Genomic DNA, 6,451 nt, shown 5'->3' with positions numbered 1-6,451 from the left:
CTGCCTGCATTCTCCCGCACGCCTAACCCGGACGGCTGACACAGCCAGGAGGCCCTTGTTCCGGAATGCAAGCCTGCCCAGAGCGGCTGTTGAGGGCTCTCTCCTATTCTCTTCTCCCACCGCCCTCATCCCCGCTTGGGTTCCAGCCGCCCTCATCCCCGCTTGGGTTCCAGCCGCCCTCGCGGTTCTCGCAGCGCGTAAGTCCGCACACGCCAGCAGGGCTTTCCGCGTGGTGTAATGGGTTCTGCCACAACCCAGGCAAGGCAGCAAAACAGTACTTACGCGGTAGCGTAGGAACCTGAGAGGTAGCGGTTCTGCTCAGCGGTGTTTATTCGGGAGGTCTGGAGGGCGGCGAGAAGATATACTGAACCAGATTTCCACAAGGGTCAAAGTTGCCGGAGACAAGGAATCGATGGGTAAGAAGAAATTGAAATAAGAATTACTAACTAGGCCCCAGCGAGATTTGAACTCGCGACCCCTGGTTTACAAGACCAGTGCTCTAACCCCTGAGCTATAGGGCCTTAGACTTCAGCCTCTCGTTCTTTTGTAAAAATGAATGTTTTTATGCTGGGCTTTTATTAGAGCTTCCGAATTTTGATAGCAAACAAAATTTGAATGTTTCTTCGATCTGTTTCCCAATTATTGGAATTCAGTCTGCAGATTCTTGCTGGGGATAGAGCAGCGTGGTGGTCAGTAACAGAGACCACCACTATTTTAAGACTAGAGAAATCTGCCTAACCCAATACAGTCTAAGACAATGAAAGACTCTGCCCCCTGCCCCTAGATCTCTTGGCTGAAACTGAGACATCTGCACTCGCTTTTCTCCTTGACTGAGGACATCCGCCGACCTGCAACCGTTGCCCGCCTTAAGTTTCTTAGACTTAGGGCTCTTTCTCACAGGTTGTGTGTCTCAGCGCCAGAGCAGGCGTTCATTATTAACTCCGCTATTTAATTCATCCTTTTATTCAGCAAACACTGAATTCCAACTTTGTGCTAGGCTCTGCACTAGGAACAAGGCATCCAGATATGGTCTTTACCTTGAAGTCACTGTCATGGTTTTGTGGAATGAAAGAACTTTAGTTTTCACGAAGGAGAACAAAGGTAGCTGTGCCAGGTATGAAGGGGCGGCGGACAATGCCAAGGTTCACGAATTTACAGAGTAAACCACCAGAGATGCAGGCCTTCAGGAGGGGATGAGCTTGAGCAGCACTTTAAAGGAAGGTTAAGATTTACACAGGTTTGAGGGCGGAGTGATCTCTGGTAGAAGAAAAGTTATGAGCAAAGTTTCAGAGAAAGACAAGCACTTAAGGGGCCAAGGCAGAGCACTAGCTAGGGGAGATACCCCGCCTCCTGAAAGTGAGGGAAGCTAAAACAGGTTAGTAAGAGACAGAGATTTCTGGAATGAAGTTATGTTCTTTTATTTTATTATTAGTTTCAAGTATACAGTACATTGGTTAGACATTTATATGGTCTATGAAACGATCCTCCTGATTAGCACCAATCTAACTCTACACATAGCCTTTACAATACTGCTGACTGCATTCCCTATACTGTGCTCAACATCCCCTGGACGATCTCTACTAATTTGTGCTTCTTTAACCCTTCACCCCTTTCTCCTGTCCTCCAACCCCCCTCTGCTCTGGCTGTTACCAAATTGTCCTCTGTATTTATGAGTCTATTTTCGATTAGTTCGTTCTTTTTGTTCCTTAGATTCTGCATATAAGTGAAATCATATAGTATTTATCTTTCTCTCTGACTTATTTTTCTCAGCATAATAACCTCTTGGTCTATCTACATCATTGCAAATGATAGGATTTCATTTTTTTTTATGGCTGAGTAATATTTTATTGTATATATGTACCACAACTTCTTTATCCAATTGTCTATTGACGGACATTTAGGTTGTTTCCATATCTTGGTTATTGTGAATAGCGCTGCTGTGAACATAGGGGTGCACAGGTTTTTACAGATTTGTGTATTGGTTTTCTTTGGATAAATACCCAGAAGTGCAATTACTGGGTCAAAAAGTAGATCCATTTTTAATTTTGTGAGGAACCTCCAGACTGTTTTCCATAGTGGCTGTACCAATTCGCAATTCCACCAACAGTGTGTGAGGGGTCCTTTTTCTCCACATCTTCACCAGCACTTGTTTTTTGCTTCATCAATGGTAGCCATTCTGACAGGTGTGAGGTAATATCTCATTGTGGTTTTAGTTTGCATTTCTCTGATTATTAGTGATCTTTAGCATCTTTTTATATATCTATTTCACCATCTGTATTTCCTCTTTGGAGAAATATCAAGTTATGCCCTTTTAAAAATTGATAATGGAAACTCACTAGGCATGGGTCTGCAGAATGAACTGAAGAGAAGAGAAACTAAAGTCAAGGGAACACCAGAGATTGGCCATGGTGCAAATGCTCAAACATAAGGCTGCAAGAGGGTAACAGCTATGGACTGGAAAGGAAAAAATGGATGAAAGAGATACAGTGAAGACAGATTCTACTGAAGTTAGATGTGAATAGAGAGAAAATAAGAGACAATAAAGAAGGAAGAGTCAGGGAGGACTCTCAAATATCATACCTTGAAGAAGCAAGATGATAGCTGCAGAAAAATAGGTCTAAAGGAAACATAGGTATCTGGAGAGGACAGAGGGGTGCTAGGATTTAGGTAGGCGGAATTTGTGGTAAGGATGGAGGAGTTTATGGGAATTGTACAATAGAATACTCTTGTGTCTAGAGTTCCATAGATTGGTAGGTCAAAGTTAGCTCAAATTACATAGATCATCCATTGAGTTAGAACCTCTGAGTTATGTGCTCTTTAAGGAAAAGTGTACAAAGGAAAAACAGCAGAGGCATGAATACGAGCTTTCTGAATAGCCTTGTTGCATGCATTTGTCATATGAGTGGGTGTCTAACATTTTTTAAACATTCTCCTTACATTTGGTAATTTCACATATTGTAAGTGAGTCTGTCCTAGAAAATTTGCTTTCCCAAATGGCAGCTGGGAGTAGACATGTGACTTAGGTTCCACCAATCAGATGCATCCAAGGGAAATTTCATTTTAGAAGTGTAAAACAGGATCTTAGAGAGAAATACCAGGTTTTACCAATGGTTTAGGTGTCAGATTCTTGGGTATGAGATTTCTTAAATCTGTAGATTTTTGTCCCCTCCAATTCTGGAAAATTCTTTTTAAATGTTGTTTTTGCTCTATTTTTCGTTCTCCATTTATAAAAACTGAAATTAATCATATATTATACCTTCACACCCTGTCCTCCATTTCTTTGAATCTCTCTTCCGTATTTTCTGACTTTTCATCTTTCCATGTTGCATTCTGGATTACACGTTCTTACCCATAATCCATTAATTCTCTCTACAGCTATGTTTAATCAGCTGTTAAATCTACCCACTCAGTCAATTGTAATTATAAATTGTAATTTTCGGTTCTAGAAGTTCAATCTGATTCTTTTTCAAAACTACTAGGCCAAATTTTTTTCCAGTTTTGAGATATAATTGACAGACATTGCTATATAAGTTTAAGATGTACAGCATAATGGTTTGACTTACATTTGTAAGAGAGAGCAAAACATAGAACATGAACATATAAAACTTCCTTGTTTAAAGCCTCTTTGTGGAAATTTGCCCTCAAATATTCTTAATTTTATCAAATGAAGGATATGATAGAATGTCACCGGGGAACCACAATTTCTGCCCTTGTGAGGCAGGAACCCCTCCTACCCTTCCACATATTTCTTCCTGGTTATTGTTCTGTTACCCTTTAATGTATACTGACCATTTATAAAACGAAAAAAAAAATTAAGCCTTTCTTCAGACCTCCTCCTGTTTTAGCCCCAGCAAGGGAGATAAGCCAAAACCAGTCTTTTCCAGCTTAGATACCATCTTTGGCTAAAGCATGACTGTTGGCTAATTATAATATCATTATAATATCATCTGCATTGCAAATTATGCAGCTCCTGTCATACATCTGATGCCATGACAAGTTCCCAAAACACCATAAAGAAGAAAGGAGTGGGGAGAGAAACTGAGCTTCCTGTCTACTGGGAAGAGACAAGGAGGCTACTTCAGTACCACTTTTCAACCAGACAAAAAGTGCCCTTTAAGTCTTTCTTGAGGAATAAGACTTGCCCTTTAAGTCTTTCTTGAGGAATAAGATAAGAGGCTGATCATTGGAGGCCCCAAACTCTCCCATAACACTTGGTAGGTAGAAAACTGGCCCAAACATCCTCCAGACTATTGTTGAGAGAGTCATCTATTTTTCTCCGCAAGTCAAGGCAATAGTTATGAGTTAAATCCTCTGCCACACACTAGCAAAGGAGACATATTTCAGGATATTGGCTGTTCTGTGATTTCCACTTCTTTGTAATCAGAAGCAAGAGTTCCTTTTCACGTAGGAACCATGGAAATCTGACTATGGTGGACCCTAAGACAGAAGCTCTAACGTTTAAGGTGTGGCTCAAACTGAGGTATGGCTACTCTTCCTTATGTCAAGCAGAATGGCAGTGTGAATCCATTTTTCTTCCCTATTGAGGCCCGCTTCCAGGCTTCTGACCTGAGGCCTGTAGGCTTGGGTAGCAGGGGAGGATGGGGAGCGAAGCATGCCAAGTTCTCTGGCATTGGAATGTCAGCCTAGGCTCAAAATCTGGGCTCCTTTTCTAGGGAAAGTGGGTGGAGGTGTCTCCCGCCATCTCCTTCCACAGTTGCCAGTAACAGTAGCCTCCACCTGGCATCTGCTTGTCTGCAACTGCTTAGGGGAAAGGGCCCTCACTGTGAGATGCAGATTTATGTTTCAAAGAAAGGGACCAGAGGTTTCTGGCAGCAGGAACAGATCCAATCTGAAAGGCACGCAGAATTAGGGGAGGAGGACTGCAGACTCTGCTTAGGCCTGGACCAGGAGAGGTCATGGATTAGCGCCTGTTACCTGCCTGTTGGGTCTCAGAGAGCAAAAGGGAACTAGGAGAGAAAATATTTTCTTGGTTCTTTAACGAAAGGTCTACGCCTTCTGGAGACTCAAAGACTCCTCTCCTGGCTTCATAATGGAAAAGTATCCAACTCAAAAATTAGCAAAGAACTGAAGTCGTGGCGTGAGATTGTTAGGGAAAGATGCCTTTGCTCTTCTTTACTGCATCACCACCACCACGACCATCACCACCACCCTCTAGCAATCTGGAGTCTAAATCAAGAGGTTCACTGGTCCGTCCCATTAATAAATAAACTGTTGGGTGCTAACTGGACGTCAGGCAAAGCTGACACGACTCCTGCCTCCCGGGAGCTATTATGTTTTAGATCCCAAGGGCTTTGCTTCTGGAGTGGATAGTTTGTTTCGAAGATCTCTCCTGGAGTAAGAAGAGCTGTTCAGGGTGAGCGGATAGATTCGAGTCCTAGTAGAGCGGAAGAGGGAGGGAATAACTTATTTAGTGTTCTTTGTTGATATTTAGAGTCGGGGTTTTGGGTGAGAAATACTGAAGATGCTGAAAAAAGGGAAAGAAAGGTACAATTAGTAATCATAGATAGAATTGTGTTAATGGGTTTTATAGTATGGCAAAGTGGTCTAAAGTGGTGGACTTATGCTCTAATCTCTCAGAAGATGTAGGTTTGAATGCTACCGTTGCTAGGGTTTTGTTTCTTAACCAAGGGATCACTGCTGGTGTCCTCACTCCGGTTAAACATTCTGAAAACCCAGGCAAGGGGTATACTAATATCTGAATTTTCTGAACACTGAGCATTGGATTGGGGAAATGAGACCAGTGAATGAATGGTTCACAGCTTCCCCTCACGATGCTCACAGGTCAGTGTGATACTCAAACCACTAAAACACCCGCTCCTTCGGTTTTTGCCTTTGGTTCAGAAGGGATCCCATAAGGCCTTGCTAAAGAGATGACATTTAAGCTGGGGCCTTTAAATCAAGGGAGAAGAGGTAAGAGAGTCTTGGAATCTTGAAAATGTATGGCGTGTCTTGTAAAGTGGGGCATGGAGGGGAGCAAGGAGTGAAGTGAGCCTTGGTCTCATCATTTTCTCCTAAGTGTTAACTTGGAAAAATTCGGACAGACACACACAGAGTTGAAGAACAAATTGGGGCAGTAACACAGAACACCAAAACTATCCCTGTGGTCCCTGCTGCTGTCTCTCAGACCCCTACTGCGTTTCTCGAAGGAGGTTCTCTAATTTCTCCACCTGCCTCTGATCTACCCACAACAAAGGCACCCCCTCTGTCACCTGCCCTCTCTCTTCTTGTCTCTTCCTCCAAGCCCACCATTAGGACAGTAAAGGAGATGGTTAATTAGGAAGTGAATCATCAAGGAAGGCAACTGCTCACCAGCTCAGGGAAGTGACTCACCTTCCAGACTTGAGCAAGCCAAGGAACACCATTCTGACTCCCACCTAGCCCGCAAAGAGTCTTAGGATGGGTTCCAAGTCTGAATTTGAGCTCTTTAAGG

At 42.9% G+C, this 6,451-nt stretch overlaps 1 non-coding gene across 1 annotated transcript; it reads right to left on the bottom strand.

Annotated features, from left to right (window-relative positions):
• Positions 1–448: 448 nt before the first annotated feature.
• On the bottom strand, positions 449–521 carry TRNAT-UGU. The gene has a single exon. It is a non-coding gene; the product is annotated as a tRNA-Thr (tRNA).
• Positions 522–6,451: the final 5,930 nt, after the last annotated feature.

This window comes from Pteropus vampyrus, unplaced genomic scaffold (assembly GCF_000151845.1).
Source record: "Pteropus vampyrus isolate Shadow unplaced genomic scaffold, Pvam_2.0 Scaffold488, whole genome shotgun sequence".
Lineage (NCBI taxonomy): Eukaryota > Metazoa > Chordata > Mammalia > Chiroptera > Pteropodidae > Pteropus > Pteropus vampyrus.
Note: the sequence above shows the minus strand (reverse complement) of the source record. Positions and strands in the feature narration are given on the sequence as shown.